The 24,786-nt window shown below is 37.3% G+C and overlaps 1 protein-coding gene and 1 pseudogene across 1 annotated transcript in view; one reads left to right on the forward strand and one right to left on the reverse strand.

Annotated features, from left to right (window-relative positions):
* ZC3H12B (zinc finger CCCH-type containing 12B) overlaps window positions 1-24,786 on the forward strand; it is a 444,060-nt gene that overhangs the window by 275,107 nt on the left and 144,167 nt on the right. The window lies entirely within an intron of this gene.
* On the reverse strand, window positions 1,999-20,209 carry LOC116811088 (mortality factor 4-like protein 1; annotated as a pseudogene).

A 24,786-nucleotide genomic window follows, 5' to 3' on the forward strand; every position in this document is an offset into this window, starting at 1 on the left:
CCATATACAAAACAATAAAATTTGACCCTTGTCTGACACATTATAAAAAATTAACTCAAAATAAAGACTTAAACATGAGACCTGAAACTACAAAACCCATTAGAAGAAAGCATAGGGGCCTGGGCAATGTTATTTAATACTTGACTCCAAAAGCAAAAATAGACAAGTGGGGTTACATTGAAATAAAAAGTTTCTGTGCAACAAAGGAAACAATTGGTACAGTGAAGAGACAACCTACTCATATGGAGAAAATATTTGAAAGCCATATATTTGATAAGCAGTTAATGACCAAAATCTATAAAGAACTCAATGAACTCCATAGAAAGAAAACAAACAATTCAATTAAGAAATTGGCAAAAAACATGGATGAGACTGGAGGTCATTATTGTTGAGTGAAATAAGCCAAGCACAGAAAGACAAATCCTGCATGTTCTCACTTATCCATGGAAGATAAAAAGGTGGATCTCATGAAGATAGAGAGCAGATAAGGGATGACCACAGGCCAGGAATAGTATAGGATAGGGACGATAAAGAAAAGTTGATTAATAGGTACAAATATATGCTTGGATAGAATTAAAAAAGACCTAGTGTTAGATAGATTGTCAGCAGACCATAGTTTACAATAATCTAGTGTATTACTATAAAATAGCTAGAAGAAAAAATTTGAGTGGTTCTAACATAAAGAAAACACAACTTTTTTAGAGTGATAGATATACCAAGCACACTGATTACATCTTTACAAATTATATGAATGTATTAAATAATAACATTAACTTCAAATAATAAAATAAAATTTAACTCAATTTTTTAAAAGAAATGGGCTAGAAACCTGAATAGGTACTTTTAAAAGAAGACATACAGATGGCCCACAGATATATGAAAAAGCCCTCACCATCACTAATCATTAAGGACATGCAAATTAAAACAACAGTGATATATCACCTCACTTCTCTTAGAATGGCTATTATAAAAAAGACAAAGATTTAAGTTTTTGCAGGGATGGAGAGAAAAGGGAAACCTTGTACATTGTTGGGGGAAATATAAATTAGTACAGTCATTATGAAAAACAGTGTGGAGACTCCTCAAGAAGCTAAAAATAAAATTACCATATGATCCAGCAATCCCACTTCTAGGAATTAACCCAAAAGATTTAAAATCAGTATTTCAGAGATGTCATTGCAGCACTGTTCACAATAGCCAAGTTATGGAATCAACCTGTGCCCATCAACACATGAATGGATGAAGAAAATGTGATATATGTAGATATAGACAAATATACATAGATCTATATCTGTATCTACATATCTATATATAGATATGCATACAGTGTAATACTGTTTAGCTTTTTGGGAATTTTTTAAAATTTTTATTGAAGATTTTTAAAACAATTCCTAAAAGATTGACTCTTCCAGAAAACTAGGTATACATACATTGTGTCTATTATGTTAAAATTTGCATTAGACACAAATACAAAAAACACGAAACAAGCCACCATTCTCCAACAATCTGAGCAAAGATAAAATCTCTAAAAAACAACAAGGATGACTTGCAAAGGATGAGCTCTTTATGCACCATAAAAAAAGAAGCACAAATGATTGAGAGTGTTCAGCTGTTACAATGAATTCAACCTTTGGTATTAGGAATGAGAGCATTTGGTCATATAGGATTACCAGGTATTATAAAAGGGCATAGTGTCAAAGGAATAGAAACAACAACATTCAAAAACAGCTTTATAAACTAGGAAATAAAACACTCTATAGCATGTTTCTCTGTCGTCCATCACTGAATACACCACTAGCAACTTTGAAATTTTAAAAAGGTAAGGAAAGAAAAAACGAACTATAACCCCTTTTATTTTCTCTGTTTAAAATCAAACAGAAAACAAACATCAATTCTGTTATACACTAATATCTTCAAAGTACATCGTTCATACAAGAGAAAGACTAACAACAAAAATATGTTTACAGAGATCCAAGCATAAGTGAGTGATAGTGCCTCTCACACAGCTTTACAGTGGTACTCAGAAGGAGCCACTTGATAATTGCTGGCACTAAACAAAGTTGCAGAATTCTTTGTCAGGTATTTTAGGAAATAAGGAAGATAATTCAGTAATAAATCAAGGTACTTCTCATCCAGCAGTGTCTAGGCCAACATTGCTCCAATTTATACAAATAATCTCAGTAGATATAGCACTTTATACACTTGGAACATGGCTGCATCAGGGTGATCTGCAAGAATTTCAGCATACTATGGTCTCAAATTGGTAGGGTAGGTGGGTGCCCAACATTAAGTTGAAGTATTCTTTTATCCCTGGCATAACTTCATTAACAGCATAGTCATTATCTGTGTTTCCATGAGATTTCTTGTAATTTGCATAATCCTTTATAATGAAACCCACATTCTTCTTGGAAGAAAGATAAAAGAGCTGTTGTTGCCTGGTAATTAAGTCCCAGTCATCAACAAGCCATAGTTTCAGCTCTTCAGGAATCTTTACTTTATCTTCAACTCTGTTCATAAATGTTTCCTCATTTTCTTTTTTTTTAATATGTACCCCATTGTCTTTATTTGTCTTTTTTTATTATACTTTAAGTTTTAGGATACATGTGCACAATGTGCAGGTTTGTTATATATGTATACATGTGCCATGTTGGTGTGCTGCACCCATTAACTCGTCATTTAGCATTAGGTATATCTCCTAATGCTATCCCTCCCCACTCCCCCCACACCACAACAGTCCCCAGTGTCTGATCTTCCCCTTCCTGTGTCCATGTGTTCTCATTGTTCAATTCCCACCTATGAATGAGAACATGCAGTGTTTGGTTTTTTGTCCTTGCGATAGTTTGCTGAGAATGGTGGTTTCCAGCTTCATCCATGTCCCTACAAAGGACATGAACCCATCATTTTTTATGGCTGCATAGTATTCCATGGTGTATATGTGCCACATTTTCTTAATCCAATCTATCATTGTTGGACATTTGGGTTGGTTCCAAGTCTTTGCTATTGTGAATAGTGCCACAATAAACATACGTCTGCATGTGTCTTTATAGCAGCATGATTCATAATCCTTTGGGTATATACCCAGTAATGGGATGGCTGGGTCAAATGGCATTTCTAGTTCTAGATCCCTGAGGAATCTCCACACTGTCTTCCACAATGGTTGAACTAGTTTACAGTCCCACCAACAGTGTAAAAGTGTTCCTATTTCTCCACATTCTTTCCAGCACCTGTTGTTTCCTGACTTTTTAATGATCACCATTCTAACTGGTGTGAGATGGTATCTCATTGTGGTTTTGATTTGCATGTCTTTGATGGCCAGTGATGATGAGCATTTTTTCATGTGTTTTTTGCCTGCATAAATGTTTTCTTTTCAGAAGTGTCTGTTCATATCCTTCACCCACTTTTTGATGGGGTTGTTTGTTTTTTTCTTGTAAATTTGTTTGAGTTCATTGTAGATTCTGGATTTTAGCCCTTTGTCAGATGAGTAGGTTGCGAAAATTTTCTCCCATTCTGTAGGTTGCCTGTTCACTGTGATGGTAGTTTCTTTTGCTGTGCAGAAGCTCTTTAGTTTAATTAGATCCCAATTTGTCAATTTTGGCTTTTGTTGCCATTGCTTTTGGTGTTTTAGACATGACGTCCTTGCCCATGCCTATGTCCTGAATGGTATTGCCTAGGTTTTCTTCTAGGGTTTTTATGGTTTTAAGTCCAACATTTAAGTCTTTAATCCATCTTGAATTAATTTTTGTATAAAGTGTAAGGAAGGGATCTAGTTTCAGCTTTCTACATATGGCTAGCCAGTTTTCCCAGCACCATTTATTAAATAGGGAATCCTTTCCCCATTGCTTGTTTTTGTCAGGTTTGTCAAAGATCAGATAGTTGTAGATATGTGGCATTATTTCTGAGGGCTCTGTTCTGTTCCATTGGTCTATATCTCTGTTTTGGTACCAGTACCATGCTGTTTTGGTTACTGTAGCCTTGTAGTATAGTTTGAAGTCAGGTAGCGTGATGCCTCCAGCTTTGTTCTTTTGGCTTAGGATTGACTTGTCAATGCAGGCTCTTTTTTGGTTCCATATGAACTTTAAATTAGCTTTTTCCAATTCTGTGAAGAAAGTCATTGGTAGCTTGATGGGGTTGGCATTGAATCTATAAATTACCTTGGGCAGTATGGCCATTTTCACTATATTGATTCTTGCTATCCATGAGCATGGAATGTTCTTCCATTTGTTTGTATCCTCTTTTATTTCATTGAGCAGTGGTTTGTAGTTCTCCTTGAAGAGGTCCTTCACATCCCTTGTAAGTTGGATTCCTAGGTATTTTATTCTCTTTGAAGCAATTGTGAATGGGAGTTCACTCATGATTTGGCTCTCTGTTTGTCTGTTATTGGTGTATATGAATGCTTGTGATTTTTGCACATTGATTTTGTATCCTGAGACTTTGCTGAAGTTGCTTATCAGCTTAAGGAGATTTTGGGCTGAGACTATGGGGTTTTCTAGTTATACAATCATGTCATCTGCAAACAGGGACAATTTGACTTCCTCTTTTCCTAGTTGAATACCCTTTATTTCCTTCTTCTGCCTGATTGCCCTGGCCAGAACTTCCAACACTATGTTGAATGGGAGTGGTGAGAGAGGGCATCGCTCTCTTGTGCCAGTTTTCAAAGGGAATGCTTCCAGTTTTTGTCCATTCAGTATGATATTTTCTGTGGGGTTGTCATAAATAGCTCTTATTATTTTGAGATATGTCCCATCAATACCTAATTTATTGAGAGTTTTTAGCATGAAGCATTGTTGAATTTTGTCAAAGGCCTTTTCTGCATCTATTGAGATAATCATGTGGTTTTTGTCTTTGGTTCTGTTTATATGCTGGATTACATTTATTGATTTGCATATGTTGAACCAACCTTGCATCTCAGGGATGAAGCCCACTTGATCTATTTCTTACACCATATACAAAAATCAACTCAAAATTAATTAAAAACTTTAATATAAAACCAAAACTATAAAAATTCTCAAAGACAGCCTTGGCAATACCATTCAGGACAAAGGAATGGGAAATGATTTCATGATGAAGACACCAAAAGTGAATGCAATGAAAGCAAAAACTGAAAACTGAGATATAAACTAAAGAGCTTCTGCACAGCAAAATAAACTATCAACAGAGTAAACAGACAACCTACAGAATGGGAGAAAATTTTTGCAAACTATGCATCTGACAAAGGTCTAATATCCAGAATCTATCAGAAACATAAATTTACAAGGGAAAAACAACCTCATTAAAAGTGGACAAAGGACATGAACAGACACTTTTTAAAAGAAGACATACATGACGTCAACAAGCATATGAGGAAAAGCTCAACATCACTCATCATTAGAGAATGCAAATCAAAACCACAATGAGATACCATCTCACACCAGTCAAAATAGCTATTATTAAAAAGACTAAAAATAACAGATGCTGGTAATATTGCAGAGAAAAAGGAACAAGTATACTGTTGGTGATAGAGTAAATTACTTCAACCATTGTGGAAAGTGGTGTGGCATTTCCATGAATAGCTAAAAACAGTAATACCATTCAACTTAGCAATCTCATTATTGGGTATATATCCAAAGGAATGTATGTCATTGTATCATAAAGACACATGTATGCATATGTACATTGCAGCACTATTCACAATAACAAAGACGTGGACTCAACCTAAGAGTGTATCAGTGGTAGACTGGATCAAGCAAATGTGGTACATATACACCATGGAATGCTATGCAGCCATAAAAAAGAATGAGATCATGTCATTTGCAGAAACATGTATGGAGTTGGGGGTTCATTATTTTTAGCAAACTTACACAGAAACAGAAAACCAAATATAGCTTGTTCTCACTTATAACTTGAGCTAAATGATAACACATGGGCAAATAGAAACAACAGACACTAAGGCCTACTGGAGGGTGGAGGGTGGGAGGAGGGAGAGGATTAGGAAAAATAACTAATGGGTACGAGGCTTAATACACAGGTGACAAAATAATCTGTACAACACACCCTCATGACATGAGTTTAGGTACATAAAAAATCTGCACATGTACTCCGACCTTAAAATAAAACATTTAAGTTTAAATAAAGTTTAAGCAATATAAAGAAAGACTCCACCAAAAATCTCTTAGAACTGATAAGTAGTTCTGTAAAATTTCATGATACAAAATTAATATACAAAATTTGGTAACATTTCTTTACATCAACAGTGCTCAAGCTGAGAGCCAAATCAAGAATGCATTTCTATTTACAATAGTCACACAAAAATATACCTAGGAATACATCTAATCAAAGAAGTGAATGATCTCTCCATGAAGAACCACAAAACACTGCTGAAAGAAATTATTGATGACAAAAACAAATGGAAAAACATTCCCTGTTCATGGACTGGAAAAAAATCAATATTGTTAAAATGGTCATACAAGCCAAAGCAATATACAGACTCAAAACTATTCCTATCAAACTTTTAATGTCATTTTTCACAGAATAGAAAAAAATATTTTAAAATTCATATGGAACCAAAGAAGCACCCAAATTGCCAAAGCAATGCTAAGCAAAAAGAACAAACCCAGAAGCATCTTGTTACCTGACTTCAAACTATACTATAAGGCTACAGTAACCAAAACAGAGTGGTACTAGTAAAAAAAAAAAATACACATAGAATAATGGAACAGAATACTTAAACCAGCAGTAAAACCACACTCCTACAACCATCTAATCTTTGACAAACTCAATAAAAGCTAGCAATGGGGGAAGGAGTCCCGTTCAATAAATTGTGCTGAAATACCTGGCTAGCAATATGCAGAAGAATGAAACTGCACCCCTATCTTTCACTATATACAAAAAGTAACTCAAGATGATTCAAAGATTTAAATGTAGACCTCAAATTATAAAAGTCCTAGAAGAAAACCCCAAAATTATCATTTTTTACATTCTGTACAAATAATTTATGACCAAGTCCTCAAAAGCAATTGTAACAAAACCAAAAATTGGCAGGTGGGTCCTAATTAAACTAAAGAGCTTTTAGACAGCAAAAGAAACTATCAACAGAGTAAACAGACAACCTACAGAATTGGAGAAAAATTTTGCAAAGTATGTATTCAATAAAGGACTAGTCTGGGTGCAGTGGCTCATGCCTGTAATTCCAGCACTTTGGGAGGCCGAGGCCGGTGGATCACGAGGTCAGCAGTTGGAGACCAGCCTGGCCAACATAGTGAAACCCTGTCTCTACTAAAAATACAAAAATTAGCTGGGCATGGTGGCGCATGCCTGTAGTCCCAGCTTCTTGGGAAGCTGAGGCAGGAGAATCGCTTGAACCCGGGAGACAGAGTTTGTGGTGACCGAAGATCGTGCCACTGCACTCCAGCCTGGGCAACAGAGCAAGACTCTGTCTCAAAAAAAGTAAATACATAAATAAATTAATGATAAATAAAGGACTAATGTCTAGAATCTATAAGGTATTTAAACAACTCAACAGACTAAAAAAGCAAGTAACCACATTAAAAAGTGAGTAAAGGACGTGAACAGACACTTCTCAAAAGAAGACATACATGAGGCCAACAAGTATATGAATAAATACTCAACATCACTCGTCATCAGAGAAATGTAAATCAAAACTATAATGAGATACCATCTCACACCTGTTCAAATGGCTATTATGAAAATGGCAAAAAATAACAAATGCGGGAAGATTTTGGAGAAAAGGGTATGCTTATGTACTGCTGGTGAAATATAAATTAGTTCAGGCATTGCAGAAAGCAGCTTAGAGATTTCTCAAAGAACTTAGAGCTACCATTCGACCCAGCAATGTACATAGTACATCTATGTGTACATAGTAATCTATGTATACACCCAAAGGAATATACATCACTCTGACATAAAGACACATACACACATATGTACATTGTGGCACTATTCTCAATAGTGAAGACATGGATTCCATCTAAATGCCCATCAATGGTGACTGGAAAAAGAAAATATGGTACATGTATACCATGAAATTCTACACAGCCATTATAAAGAACGAAATTATGTCCTTTTTAGCAATGTGGATCCAGCTGGAGGCCATAATCCTCAATGAATTAATACAGGAACAGAAAACTAAATATGGCATGTTCTCATTCTCACTTATAAGCGGAAGCTAAATATTGAGTACACATGAACACAAAGAAGAGAGCAAGACACCAGTACCTTCTTGAAGCTGGAGCATAGGAAGAGGGTGAGAATCAAAAAACTGCCTATTGGGTACTATGCATATTACCTGGGTGATGAAATAATCTGTGCACCAAACCGCTATGACACACAATTTACTCATGTAACAAACCCGCACATGTATCCCCTGAAGCTGAAATAAAATTGGAAAGAATAAAGCCATACAAGAGGCAAAAAAAGAAAAAAATGGTAAAAGCCTTCACATCACTAATCATCAGGGAAATGCAAATCAAAAACACAATGAGATACCATTTCATACCAGTCAGAAGGGCTAATATTAAAAAGTTAGAATTCAGCAGATGCTGGCAAGGCTGTGGAGAAAAGGGAATACTTATACACTGTTGTTGTGTATGTAAATTAGCTCAGCCACTGTGGAAAGCAGTTTGGAGATTTCTAAAAGAGCTCAAAACAGAACTACCATTTGACTCAGAAATCCTATTACTTGGTATATGCCCAAAGGATACTAAATCATTCTACCAAAAAGACACATGTGCCTGTATGTTCATCAGAGCTCTATTTACAATAACAAAGACACAGAATCAACCTCGGTGCCCATCAGTAGTGGACTGGATAAAGAAAATGTGGTACATATACACCATGGACTACTATGCAGCCATAAAAAGAATACCATACCCTTTACAGCAGCATGAAAACTGGAGGCCATTATACTAAGCAAATTAACACAGAAACAGAAAATCAAATACCACATGTTCTCACGTATAAGTGGAACCTAAACATTAGGTACACATAGACATAAAGATGGGAACAATAGACACTGAGGACTGCTAGAGAAGGAAGAGTGGCAGAGGGGTTGGGGCTGACACACTACGTATTGCGTACTATGCTCACTACCTGGGCGACAGGATCTTTCGTACCCCAAACCTCAGTGTCATGTAACATACATATGTAAATATGTATACTTTTTGGTAACTGAATAATGACAAGGGTTTTTGTACTGCTACATAAAAAATGCATGCCTCATTTAAATAGAAATATACAGTGACCAACCTCTGACAATGTTAAGCCACAGAAACGCTCAATTTCGGTTAACCTGCATTAATAGAGAAGGTAGACAGTGGGCTGACAATGGAGAATGCAATATGATAACTTTGGCAAAAGTCATTGCTCACTACTGAGTGCTACTTCATCCACTTTCACAAAATTAATGTTTTTTAAAAACATGTAAAGTTTTTTTGCCATTACTGGTTGTCAAAATGTTTGTTTCTATTAAATTGGTCTATTCTAGGCATGGAATATTAAAATAGAAGTAAATATACTAAACTTAGATGTACCACTTCAGATTATTAAAACTTCATAGTTTTGGTTATATGATTTTTACCAAAGAGTATTCCTGAGTTTTTATCAAGTCCCTGTTAGTTTTCTTGCATGTGTTCTGTTCTTCTTTAGTTAAATTATCTTTAGAAATACACCCTTTCTAAGTTAAACAGAATTTTTAAAGTGACCCAATGCACACATTTTCTTTCCACACATCTCCCCCAGCAATTATTAATAAAAACCATATTTGTTTCCTAAAAATAAGTTTCTACCCAAACAACATTTATCAAAATTTGCCCAAACTTTCTCTATGTTGTTTTTCTATGTGGCATTCTGTGGTAAAAAAAAACAATTCCATGTTTTTCTGACCTTCCTGGATCTAGTTTCCTTTTTGCTTCCAATTGTATCCGATGGAGTTAGAGGCTATTTAATCTGAAACACTTTGTATTTGATTTGAAAGCCTGAGCTTAAGTTTGTGAAGTTTTGTCTCCATTTCCCCTCCCTGATTTTAGTAAATGTCGAATATCCCTTATCCAAAATGCTTGGGACCAGAAGTGTTTGAGAGTTCAGAATCTTTCAGATTTTGGAATATTTGCATTATACAGTGTTTCTTTTCTTTCAAAAGAACTTCCTTTCATAATAATTCGAGCCAAGCCTTTTAACCTTTTGTCAGTAATGTGTACTGTTAAATCTTATTCTAATAGAAATGGTTACTCTATTTGTAGCTCACTTAATATTATTCTTTGTTTTACTTGCTGCTTATCACTACAACAAAGAATATGTGGAAATAAGCACTGTGTACCACAGCAAATCTACTTGCGTGTCATCAGTATTAGTCTAAAATAGTAACTATTTTCTTTGGTGAGCATAGCAATTGAAGCAGAATTCATGTGCCGATATCCCCCTCTTGATATTTACAAGTATAAAAGACTTTTGGAAGAGTTTATGGTAAATATGCAATAAAGTATATATCTTCGAATGTTAATAAGTTCTTTCTTACTAAAAAATGTGGGAATATTTATTACAGATGAAATAACTAATAAAGTTTAGAGTTTTTTGACTATGTCTCTATATTGTCCTAAAGTAGAACGCTAGTCAATAAAAAGTTAAAAGTATTTTTTTTAATCACAATCACTTCTAGATTTAAATATAAGGCAAGTCCTTTTTAATTTTGTAAACCATTTTGGCTTTAAATGTTTTCATTTTGTAAAATAATAAGTCTCTTCCTCAAATATTGTCTTCTTAACCACTCATATCAGCTATTTATGGTTCTGTGTGCTGGTTGGTTTCAAAACAAAAGCCCAGATCCTATATGGTTAAACAAGGTTTTGTAAGAAATTCCCAGGCAGCTAAAATATGTACTGATTTCATACTTGACATTTTATTAGTTGGAGCTATAGTCATTTGAAGAAGGTTTGAATTTAAGATTTTTATTGCTCTTTTCTGATAGGTTTTGCCAGTGAAAATTAAATCCAGTGGCACTTTCTGTAGATTTAGGTGATTACTCTGTTTTTGCTAGCCTGTGTTCCTTCTTAGTAAATTAGGTTCAAGATTATTTATAAATAGTTGCAGACTGTTGGGAGTTACTTGATACCATACTACTATCTCTAGGTTGCTTGTCCCTTCATAAATTATTTTGCCCAGTAATTTGGGTGACTGTCATATGGTTTTGGAAATAATCCAGTTATTAAGACTTGGCACAAATAAATAGCTCTTAACAAAAAATTGGAACCCAATTCGTGCTAATCCCTATACATACATTAATTGCAACACCATGGATCAATCTATGGAACTGGCTAGACCCTACCTTCAAATTGGTGCAAATTGGACTGGGCACAGTAGCTCATGCCTGTAATCCCAGCACTTTGGGAGGGCTAGGTGGGTGGATCACCTGAGGTCAGGAGTTTGAGACCAGTTTGGCCAACATGGCAAAAGCCCATCTCTACTAAAAATATATAAAATTAGCCAGGTATGGTGGTGGGTGCCTGTAATCCCAGCTACTTGGGAGGCTGAAACCGGAGAATTGCTTGGACCTGGGAAGTAGAGGTTGCAGTGAGCTGAGATCGTGCCATTACACTCCAGCCTGGGTGACAGAGTGAGACTCTGTCTCAAAAAAAAAAAAAAAAAAAAATTGGTGCAAATTGGTACAGGAGTTTCAAGTTTGGATTGGGGAATTTTCCAAAAAGACCTAAACAATCACTATCCCTATTTGAAAGAGGAAAAAATTGAACAGCACATGAAAGAAAAAATTGATAAGTTGGACTTCATTAAATTGAGAACTACTCATCTTCCTAAAAGACTGCCAAGTGAATGAAAAGACAAGCAAAGCACTGGGGGAAATATTTACAAATTACATTCCTAATAAAGGACTCATATATGAAATATATAAAGAAAGAAGGAAAATAATAAAGGATAATAAGGAAAGTGATAGGAGGCTGGCAAGATGGCCGAATAGGAAAAGCTCTGGTCTGCAGCTCCCAGCAAGATAGATGCAGAAGGCAGGTGATTTCTGCATTTCCAACTGAGGCACCCGGTTCATCTCATTCGGACTGGTTGGACGGTGGGTGCAGCCCACGGAGGGTGAGCTGAAGCAGAGTGGGGTGACACCTCACCCAGGAAGCACAAGGGGTTGGGGAATTTTCTCCCCTACCCAAGGGAAGCCATGAGAGACTGAGCCTGAGGAACTCCAGCCCAGATACTGTGCTTATCTCATGGTTTTCCCAACCTGCAAACCAGGAGATTCCCTCTGGTGCCTACCCCACCAGGGCCATGGGTTTCAAGCACAAAACTGGGCGGCAATTTGGGCAGACACCGAACTAGCTGCAAGAGTTCTTTTTTTCCATACCCCAGTGGCTCCTGGAACACCAGCGAGACACAACCATTCACTTCCATGGAAAGGGATGCTGAAACCAGGGAGCCAAGTGGTCTGGCTCGGCAGGTCCCACCCCCATGGAGACCAGCAAACTAAGATCCACTGGCTTGGAATTCTCGCTGCCAGCACAGCAGCAGTCTGAGATTGACCTGGGACACCTGAGCTTGGGGAGGGGGGAGGGGAGTCCTCCATTACTGACACTTGAGTAGGCAGTTTACGCTGACAGTGTAAACAAAGCCACTGGGAAGTTTGAAGTGGGTAGAGCCCACTGCAGCTCATCAAGGCTGCTGTGGCCAGACTGCCAGATTTTCCTTCTCGCGCCAGGGCATCTCTGAAAAAAAGGCAGCACCTCCAGTCAGGGACTTAGAGATAAAAACCCTATCTCCCTGAGACAGAGCACCTGGGGAATGGGGCAGCTGTGGGCACAGCTTCAGCAGACTTAAACATCCCTGCCTGATGACTCTGAAGAGAGCAGCGGACCTCCCAGCACAGCGTTTGAGCTCTGCTAAGGATCAGACTGCCTCCTCAAGTGGGTCCCTGAAACCTGTGTATTCTGACTAGGAGATACCTCCCACTAGGGGCCGACAGACACATCGTACAGGAGAGCTCTGGCTGGCATCAGGCAAGTGCCCCTCTGGGACGAAGCTTCCAGAGGAAAGATCAGGCAGCAACCTTTACTGTTCTGTAGCCTCTGCTAGTGATACCCAGGCAAACAGGGTCTGGAGTGGACCTCAAGGAAATTCCAGCAGACCTGCGGCAGAGGGGCCTAACTTTTAGAAGGAAAACTAACAAACAAACAGAAAGGAAGAGCACATCCACTCAGAGACCCCATACGAAGGTCACCAACATCAGAGACCAAAGGTAGATAAAACCACAAACATGGGGAGAAACCAGTGCAAAAAGGCTGAAAATTCCAAAAACTAGAACACCTCAAACAAATTTACAAGAAAAAAACAAACAACCCCATCAAAAAGTGGGCAAAGGATATGAACAGACAATTCTCAAAAGAAGACATTTATGCAGCCAACAGACATGAAAAAATGCTCATCATCACTGGCCATCAGAGAAATGCAAATCAAAACCACAATGAGATAGCATCTCATACCAGTTAGAATGGCGATCATTAAAAAGTCAGGAAACAACAGGTGCTGGAGAGGATGTGAAGAAATAGGAACACTTTTACACTGTTGGTGGGACTGTAAACTAGTTCAACCATTATGGAAGTCAGTGTGGCGATTCCTCAGGGATCTAGAACTAGAAATACCATTTGACCCAGTGATCCCATTACTGGGTATATACCCAAAGGATTATAAATCATGCTGCTATAAAGACACATGCAGATGTATGTTTATTGCGGCACTATTCACAATAGCAAAGACTTGGAACCAACACAAATGTCCAACAACAATAGACTGGATTAAGAAAATGTGGCACATATACACCATGGAATACTATGCAGCCGTAAATAAAGGATGAATTCATGTCCCTTGTAGGGACATGGATGAAGCTGGAAACCATCATTCTCAGTAAACTATCGCAAGGACCAAAAACCAAACACCGCATGTTCTCACTCATAGGTGGGAATTGAAGAATGAGAACTCATGGACACAGGAAGGGGAACATCACACTCCGGGGACTGTTGTGGGGTGGGGGGAGTGGGGTGATAGCATTAGGAGAGATACCTAATGTAAATGATGAGTTAATGGGTGCAGCAAACCAACATGGCACATGTATACATATGTAACAAACCTGCACATTGTGCACATGTACCCTAGAACTTAAAGTATAATTAAAAAATAATCAAAAATAAAATTTCTAAACATAAAAAAATAAGCTGAGGAGAAATAAAATCTTTTACAGGGAAGCAAATGCTGAGCGATTTTGTCACCACCAGGCCTGCCTTACACGATATCCTCAAGGTAACACTAAACATGGAAAGGAACAGTCAGTACCAGCCACTCCAAAAACATACCAAATTGTGAAAAACATTGACACTATGAAGAAACTGCATCAACTAATGGACAAAATACCCAGCTAGCATCATAATGACAAGATCAAATTCAAACATAACAATATTAACCTTAAATGTAAATGGGATAAATGCCCCAATTAAAAGACACAGACTGCCAAATAGGATAAAGAGTCAAGACCCATCAGTGTCCTGTATTCAGGAAACGCATTGACATGCAAAGACACACATAGGTTCAAAATAAACGGATGGAGGAATGTTTACCAAGCAAATGGCAAGCAAAAAAAAAAACAAAAAACAAAAAAAAAACAAAAAAAAACAAAAAACAAAAGCAGGAGTTGAATTCCTAATCTCTGATAAAACAGACTTTAAACCAACAAAGACCAAAAGAGAAAAAGAAGAGCATTATATAATGGTGAAGGGATGAATGCAGCGAGAAGTGCTAACTACCCTAAATATATATGCACCCAATACAGGAGCATCAAGATTCATAAAGCTAGTTCTTAAAGACCTACAAAGAGACTTAGACTACCACACCATAATAGTGGGAGACTTTAACACCCCACTGTCAATATTAGACAGATCAATGAGACAGAAAATTGACAAGGATATTCAGGACTTGAACTCAGCTCTGGACCAAGTGGACCTAATAAACATCTACAGAACTCTCCACCCCAAATCAACAGAATATACAATCTTCTCAGTACTACGTCACACTTATTCTATAATTGACCACATAATTGGAAGTAAAACGCTCCTCAGCAAATGCAAAAGAATGGAAATCATAACAGTCTCTCAGACCACAGTGCAATCAAACTAGAACTCAGGATCAAGAAACTCACTCATAACCACACAACTACATGGAAACTGAACAACCTGCTCCTAAATGACTCCTGGGTAAATAACAAAATGAAGGCAGAAATAAAGATGTTCTTTGAAACCAATGAGAATGAAGACACAATGTACCAGAATCTCTCGGACATATTTAAAGAACTGTGTACAGGGAAGTTTATAGCACTAAATGCCCACCAGATAAAGCAGGGAAGATGTAAATTTGACACGCTAACATCAAAATTAAAAGAACTAAAGAAGCAACCGTGAACAAATTCAAAATGTAGCAGAAGACAAGAAATAAGACCAGAGCAGAACTGAAGGAGATAGAGGCACGAAAAACTCTTCAAAAAATCAGTGAATCCAGGAGCTGTTTTTTTGAAAAGATCAACAAAATAGATAGCCAGACTAATAAAAAAGAAAAGAGAGAATAATCAAATGGATCAAATAAAAAAATTATAGCCTATATCACCACTGATCCCACAGAAATACAAACTACCATCAAAGAATACTATAAACACCTCTATGCAAATGAACTAGAAAATCTAGAAGAAATGGATAAATTCCTAGACACACACACTCCCAAGTCTAAACCAAGAAGAAATTGAATTCCTGAATAAACCAATAACAAGTTCTAAAATTGAGGGACTAATTCATAGCCTACCAACCAAAAAAAAAGTCCAGGAACAACATATGGATTCCAATGAAATTCTACCAGAGTGACAAAGGGGAGCTGTTACCATTCCTTCTGAAACTATTCCAAACAATAGAAAACGAGGGAAACCTCCCTAACTCATTTTATGAAGCCAGCATCATCCTGATACCAAAACCTGGCAGAGATGCAACAAAAAAAGAAAATTTCAGGCCAATATCCCTGATGAACATCAAGGTGAACATCCTCAATACAATACTGGCAAACCAAATCCAGCAGCATATCACAAAGCTTATCCAACGCTATCAAGTCAGCTTCATCTCTGGGATGCAAGGCTGGTTCAACATACACAAATCAATAAATGTAATCCATCACATAAACAGAAGCAATCATAAAAACCTCATGATTATCTCAATAGTCAAAATTCAACACCCTCTCATGGTAAAAACTCTCAATAAAGTGGGTATTAATGGAATGCATCTGAAAATAATAGGAACTATTGATGACAAACCCACAGCTAATGGGCAAAAACTGGAAGCATTCTCTTAGAAAATCAGCAAAAGACAAGGATGCTCTCTCTCACAGCTCCTATTCAACACAGTATTTGCAGGTCTGGCCAGGGCAATCAGGCAAGAGAAAGAAAAAAATTGTATTGAAATAGGAAGAGAGGAAGTCAAATTGTCTCTGTTTGCAGATGACATAATTTTATATTGAGAAAACCACATCATCTCAGCCCCAAATCTCCTTAAGCTGATAAGCAACTTCAGCAAAGTCTCATAATACAAAATCAATATGCAAAGATTACAAGCATTCCTATACACCAATAACAGACAGAGAGCCAAATCATGAGTGAACTCCCATTCACATTTGCTACTAAGAATATAAAATACATAGGAACACAACTTACAAGGGATGTGAAGGACCTCTTAAAGGATAACTATAAACCACTGCTCAAGGAAATAAGAGGGAACACAAACAAATGGAAAAACATTCCATGCTCAAGGACAGAAAGAATCAATATCGTAAAAATGGCCATACTGCCTAAAGTAATTTATAGATTCAATGCTATCTGCATCAAGCTACCACTGACTTTCTTCACGGAATTGGAAAAAAAACTACTTTAAACATTATATGGAACCAAAAAACAGCACACATAAACAAGACAATCCTGGGCAAGAAGAAAAAAGCTGGAGGCATCATCCTACCTGACTTCAAACTATACTACAAAGCTACTGTAACCAAACAGCATGGTACTGGTACCAAAACAGATATATAGACAAATGGAACAGAACAGAGGCCTCAGAAATAACACCACACATCTACAACAATCTGATCTTTGACAAATCTGACAAAAACAAGCAATGGGGAAATCTTTCCCTATTTAATAAAAGGTATTGGGAAAACTGGCTAGCCATATGCAGAAAACTGAAACTGGACCCCTTCCTTACACCTTATACGAAGATGAACTCGAGATGGAACAATGACTTAAAAGGCCTAGGACTGTAAAATCCTAGAAGAAAACCTGGGAAATACCTTTCAGGACATAGGCATGGGCAAAGGCTTCATGTCTAAAACACCAAAAGCAATGGCAGCAAAAGCCAAAATTGACAAATGGGATCTAATTAAACTAAAGAGCTTCTGCACAGCAAAAGAAACTGTCATCAGAGTGAACAGGCAACCTGCACAATGGGAGAAAAAATTTGCAATCTGTCCATCTGACAAAGGGCTAATATCCAGAATCTACAAAGAACTTAAACAAATTTACAAGAAAAAACAAACAATCCCATTAAAAAGTGAGTGAAGGATATGAACAGATACTTCTCAAAAGAAGACATTTATGCAGCCAACGGACATACGAAAAAATGCTCATCATCACTGGTCATTAGAGAAATGCAAATCAAAACCACAATGAGATAGCATCTCACGCTAGTTGGAATGGCAATCATTAAAAAGTTGGGAAACAAGAGATGCTGGAGAGGATGTGGAGAAATAGGAACACTTTTACACTGTCAGTGGGAATTTAAATTAGGTCAACCATTGTAGAAGACAGTGTGGTGATTCTTCAAGAATCTAGAACCAGAAGTAACATTTGACCCAGCAATTTCATTACTGGGTATGTACCCAAATGATTATAAATTATTCTACTATAAAGACACATGCATAATTATGTTTATTGTGGCACTATTCACAATAGCAAAGACTTGGAACCAACCCAGATGTCCATCAATAATAGACTGGATAAAGAAAATGTGGCACATACACACCACGGAATACTATGCAGCCATAAAAAATGATGAGTTCATGTTTCTGCAGGGACATGGATGATGCTGGAAACCATCATTCTCAGCAAACTATCACAAGATTAGAAAACCAAACACCACATGTTCTCACTCATAAGTGGGAGCTGAGCAATGAGAACACATGGACATAGGGATGGGAACATCACACACCAGGGCCTGTCCAGGCAGTGGGAGGCTAGGGGAGGGGTAACATTGGAGAAATACCTAATGTAGGTGACGTGTTGATTAGTGCAGCAAACCACCATGGCATGTGTATACCTATGTAACAAAACTGCACATTCTGCACATGTATCCCAGAACTTAAAGTATAATTTTTAAAAAAAAGAAAGAAAAAGAAAATAAGGGAAGTGATAGCCCACGGGTATAGGTTTCTTTTTGGGGGTGATAAAATCTTTTTGGAGTTAAATAGTGATAATAGTTTTACAACTCTCTATATACTAAAACTCACTAAGCTTTATACATACATATGTTTTTACTGTGCTTCACTTTCTTATGTTTCCCAGATGCTGCCTTTTTTACAAATTGAAGGTTTGTAACAATCTTGTGTTGAGCAAGTCCATTGGCATCATTTTTCCAACAATGTATGCTCACTTCATTTCTCTGTGTCACATTTTGGTTATTCTCACAGTATTTGAAACTTTTTCACTATCATTATATCTCTTATGGTGATCTCTGATAAGAGATCTTTGTTTTTGTTTTTGTTTTCTCAGATAGGGTCTCGCTCTGTTACACAGGCTGGAATGCAGTGGCATGATCATGGCTCACTGCAGCCTTGACCTCCTAGGCTCAAGTGATCCTCCCACCTCAGCCTGCCAAGTAGCTAAGACTACAGGTGTGTGCCTCCACGCCCAGCTAATTTGTGTGTGTGTGTGTGTGTTTATGGGATTTCACCATGTTTCCCAGGCTGGTCTCAAACTCCTGAGCTCAAGCTGTCTGCCCCCCTTGGCCTCCTTCTTAGTGCTCAGATTACAGGCATGATCCACTCTGTGTGGGCGATAAGTGATCTTTGATATTACAATTGCTATTGTTTTGGGATGCCATGGACTGCACCCATATACAACAGCGTACTTAATAAATGTGTGTGTTCTGAAACACACAAGAAAAACAAAAACAAGGATCACTTGCTCCACTAACCAACTGTTCCCTCATATCTCCCCCTCTTTTCGGGCATCCCTATTCTCTGAGGCAAAACAATGTTGATATTAGGTCAATTAATAGTCCTACAATTAGTGTTCAAGTGAAAGAAAGAGTCAGTCGCATGTCTCTAACCTTAAAACAAACACTAGAAATCATTAAACTTAATGAGGAAGGCATGTTGACAACGAAGATAGCAAGGCCCTTGAACCAAACATTCAGCCAAGTTGTGAATGCAAAGGAAAGATTTGAATATAATTAAAACTGCTGGTTTTTCTTCATACCCCAGTGATGCCTGGAATGCCAGTGAGACAGAACTGTTCACTCACATGGAAAGGGGTCTGAAGCCAGGGAGTCAAGTGGTCTAGCTCAGCAGATCCCATCACCACGGAGCCCAGCAAGCTAAGATCCACTGGTTTGAAATTCTCACTGTCAGCACAGCAGTATGAAGTCGACCTGGGACACTCGAGCTCGATGTGGGGAGGGGTGTCCACCATTGCTGAGGCTTGAGTAGGCAGTTTTCCCCTCACAGTGTAAACAAAGTCACCGGGAAGTTCAAACTGGGCAGAGCCCACCACAGCTTGGCAAAGCCACTGTAGCCAGACTGCCTCTCTAGATTCATGAGAATATCCAGGCAGTTGGCAAAAAGGCTCAATAAGATGGTAGGATGACTGTTCAATCACTATAAGAGTGACATTTGCTTCTTGTAGGAAACTCTTTGGGATTTTGGGCAGATCCTCTACATATTCCTTGCAAATGTAAAACAGGAAATGTTGCACAAACGCTACCATAGTGTGGTGCTCCCAGAGGAGAGCTCCAAACGGCACCCACTGCCCATGAGAGTCCAGCACTGGCAGCTCGTCTATGGCAGCCACCAGGGGCTGCCCGTGCTCAGGGCTGCTCAGGGCCTGGACAGGGGCAACACCACCGCTGAACTTCAACATTCTTAAAGAAAATAATTTTCCACTCAGAATTTCATACCCAGCCAAACTAGCTTCATAAGCAAAGGAGAAATAAAATCCTTTACAGACAAGCAAATGCTGAGAGATTTTGTCACCACCAGGCCTGCCTTCCAAGAGCTCCTAAAGGAAGCACTAAATATGGAAAGGAAAAACTAGTACCAGCCACTGCAAAAACACACCAAATTGTAAAGGCCATAAACACTATGAAGAAACTGCATCAACTAATGTGCAAAATAACCAGCTAGCATCATAATGACAGGGTCAAATTAACACATAACAATATTAACCTTAAGTGTAAATGAGCTAAATGCCCCGATTAAAAGATAGAGTCTGGCAAATTGGATAAAAAGTCAAGACCAATTGGTGTGCAGTATTCAAGAGACCCATCTCATGTGCAGACACACATAGGCTCAAAATAAAGGGATGGATGAATATTAACGAAGCAAATGGACAGTAAAAAAAAAAAAAAAGCAGCACTTGCAATCCTAGTCGCTGATAAAGCAGACATTAAACCAGCAAAGATCAAAAAAGACAAGGGCATTACATAATGGTAAAGGGATCAATGCAGCAAAAAGAGCTAACTATCCTAAATATATATGCACCCAATACAAGAGTACCCAGATTCATGAAGCAAGTTCTTAAGATCTACAAAAAGACTTAGACTCCCACACAATAATAGTGGGAGACTTTAACAGTGCACTGTCAATATGAGACAGATCAATGAGACAGAAACTCAACAATGATAGTCAGGACTTGAACTCGACTTTGGACCAAGCAGACCTAATAGACATCTACAGAACTCTCCACCCAAAGTCAGCAGAATATACATTCTTCTCAGCACCATGTCGCACTTATTCTATAATTGACAACATCATTGGAAGTAAAACGCTCCTCAGCAAATGCAAAAGAACGGAAATCATAAAAAACAGTCTCTCGGACAACAGTGCAATCAAATCAGAACTCAGGATTAAGAAACTCACTCAAAACCGCACAACTACATGGAAACTGAACAACCTGCTCCTGAATGACAACTGGGTAAATAACGAAATTAAGGCAAAAATAAAGATGTTCTTTGAAACCAATGAGAACAAGGAGAAAACGTACCAGAATCTTTGGGGCACATTTAAAGCAGTGTGTAGAGGGAAACTTATAGCACTAAATGCCCACAACAGAAAGCAGGAAAGATCTAAAATCGACACCCTAACATCATAATTAAAAGAACTAGAAAAGCAGGAGAAAACAAATTCAAAAGCTAGCAAAAGGCAAGCTTTTCAACAGATTTTCAATGTAGACAAAACAGCCCCATACTGAAAGAAGCTGCCACCTAGGACTTATATACCTAGACAGGAGAAGTCATTTCCTGGCTTTAAAACTTCAAAGGACAGGCTGACTTGTTTGTTAGGGGATAATGCAGCTGGTGACTTTAATTTGAAGCCAATGCTCATTTTCCATTTTGAAAATTCTTGTGCCCTTAAGAATTATGCTAAATCTACTCTGCTTATTCTCTATAAATGGAACAACCAAGTCCATATAACAGCATATCTGTTTACAGCACTACAACATGGTTTATTGAATATTTTAGGCCTACTGTTGAGACCGCCTCAGAAAAAAAAATCCTTTCAAGATATTACTTCTCATTGAAAATGCATCTAGTCATGCAAGAGCTCTGATGGAGATGTATAAGAAGATTGATGTTGCTTTCTTTCCTACTAATATGGCATTCATCCTGCAGCTTAGAGATCAAGGAATAATATTGATTTTCAAGTCTTATTATTTAAGAAATACATTTCATAAGGCTATGGTTGCAAGAGATAATGATTCATCTGATGAATCTGGGAAAAAGTAAATTAAAAGCCTTCTGGAAGTGATTCACCATTCTCATTGCCATTAAGAACATTTGCACTTCATGGGAGTAGGTCAAAATATCAACATCAACAGGAGTTTGGAATAAGTTGATTCCAACCCCACGGATGACTTTGAGGGGTTCAAGACTTCAATGGAGAAAATAACTGCAGATTTGGTGGAAATAGCAAGAAAACTACAATTAGAAGTGGAGCCAGAAGATGTAACAGAATTGCTGCAGTCTCATGATAAAACTTTTTAATAAATGAAGAATTGCTTTTTATGTATGAGCAAAGAAAGCAGTTTCTTGGAATGAAATCTACTCCTGGTGGTGATGCTGTGAACATTGTTGAAATTACAACAAAGGATTCAGAATATTACATTAACTTATTTGATAAAGTGGTGGTGGGGTTTGATAACATAGACTTTAATTTTGAAAGAAGTACTTCTGTGGATAAAATGTTATCAACAAGAATCACATGCTGTAGAGAAATGGTATAAAAGAAAGAGTCAATGAATTTGGCAAACTTTACTGTTTTCTAAATTTAAGAAATTGCCACAGCTACCTCATTCTTCAGGCACCACCACCCTGATCTTTCAGCAGCCATAAACATCAAGGGAAGACCCTCCATCAGTAAAAAGATTACAACTCACTGAAGGTTCAGATGACTATCCGCATTTTCAGGCAAGCAATAAAATATTTTCAAAAATATGTGCATTTTTTAGACATAATGCTATTGCACACTTAATAGACTACAATATAGTGTAAACATAACTTTTAAATGAAATAGAAAACTAAAAAATCATGTGACTCACTTTATTGTGATATTTACGTTGTTACAATATTTGCTTTCTTGTAGTGGTCTGGAACTGAATATGCAATATTTTCAAGGTATTCTTGTACTTTAACTGGATGAATTGTATGTTATATGAATTAAACTTCAATAAACCTGTCTTGTGAAAATTCAACAATAAGAAAACAATTTTAAACACACAAAATATTTGAATAGACACTTCACCATAAAAGAGATAGCAATAGCAAATAAATGCAGGAAAATAAGCTCATTATCATTAGCTATTAGGGGAATGCAAATTAAAACCACAATGAGATACCAGCACTTACCTATTACAATGGCTTAAAAATGGACCATATAAAACAATAGCAAGGATATAGAGCAATTAGAACTCCTACAAATGCTGCAGGTGGAAATATAAATTGATACAACTGCTTTGGAAAACAGTTTGGCAGCTTCTTAAGTTAATCATACAACTACCATATGGATCAGTCATTTCATTCTTAGATATTTAACCAAGGCAAATAAAAATGTGTCTACACAAAGGCTTGTATACAAATAATCATAGCAACTTAATTTGTAAAACTGGAAATAACTCAAAGGTTCATCACAGTTGAATGATCAACAAATTGTGGTATATGCATTCTAGCAGGCAGAAGAAAAAATGTACTAGAGATCAGAAGACCTGTATTCCAGTTCTGGAGTTTCATGAGTTAGAATAAGTACAGTAACATTAAAATTTGTCACTGTTCTTATTTAGACAATGAAGGAAATAATATTTCCCTTTTTTATATGTTGGTTCTAAAACTCAAATGAGGTAAATATATGGAATTATTTGGTAAGCTATAATTTTATGACATTTTATTGGTTTTTAACTTCTTTTCTTGATTTTTTTCTGATTGCATCTATGAAATTATATTTTCTGAAATTTTAATTTTTCTTTCTTCAGATGTGTTATCATATTAAAGAAGCTATAGCCTTAGAACTTTTTCTCTAAGTCCTTAGCTAATAACTGATACATTTTGACATTCTTGGAAGGTTCATTTGTGTTTGATAATTTACTTCCTGTGAAACACAGAAGGCTAGTATAAGGGGTGACAAGAATATCATCATGACTGATTGTTGATTTTTTTAGCACATTAACAAATATTCATAATCAGTATTTGAATTATATTTTTTAGGTTCTTGCCCCCAATAAAAGATTTTGGGCACTGAAATATCCAGTCCATTTTTTACTCTTACATGACAAAACTCGAATAATGCTTTCAAATTGGAACATATCTTTATCGTTAGAAAATATAATTACAAATAATGCATGTAAGTAAGGCTCCAAAGTTCTGCAGGTTTCTTCTCTCTGGCTTACTGTTCCTCTTAAAAACACTTTTGTGTAAAAACATAAAACTGCAGTTAGCATTTAGGCTCTTTTTCATCAAATATAAAAACCCAGCCCAGCTCATGTCCCGTTTGGCAACAACCCTTAGACACTTTACTGTCCTGGACCCCAGAGGAAGGCCATCTTACTCTCAACATGCATTTTATTACCCAGCCCACTCCCAACATTAAAAAATGCTCCAAAAATTAGATTCCGGCCCTCAAACCCCACAACAGGAGTTAATTAATCTCGCCTTCAATGTGTACAATAATAGAGTAGAGGCAGCCAAGTAGCAACATATTTCTAAGTTGCAATTCCTTGCCTCCACTGCGAGACAAACCCCAGCCACATCTCCAGCACACAACAACTTCTAAACACCTGAACCACAGCAGCCAGGCATTCCTCCAGGACGGCCTACCCTAGGATCTTGCTTCAAGTGCCAGAAATCTGGCCACTGGTCCAAGAAATGTCCACAGCCCAGGATTCCTTTTGAGCCATGTCCCATCGGTGTGGGACCCCACTGGAAATCTGACTGTCCAACCCGGCAGCCA

Source organism: Hylobates moloch, unplaced genomic scaffold (genome assembly GCF_009828535.3).
Source record: "Hylobates moloch isolate HMO894 unplaced genomic scaffold, HMol_V3 SCAFFOLD_7, whole genome shotgun sequence".
Taxonomy (NCBI): Eukaryota; Metazoa; Chordata; class Mammalia; order Primates; family Hylobatidae; genus Hylobates; species Hylobates moloch.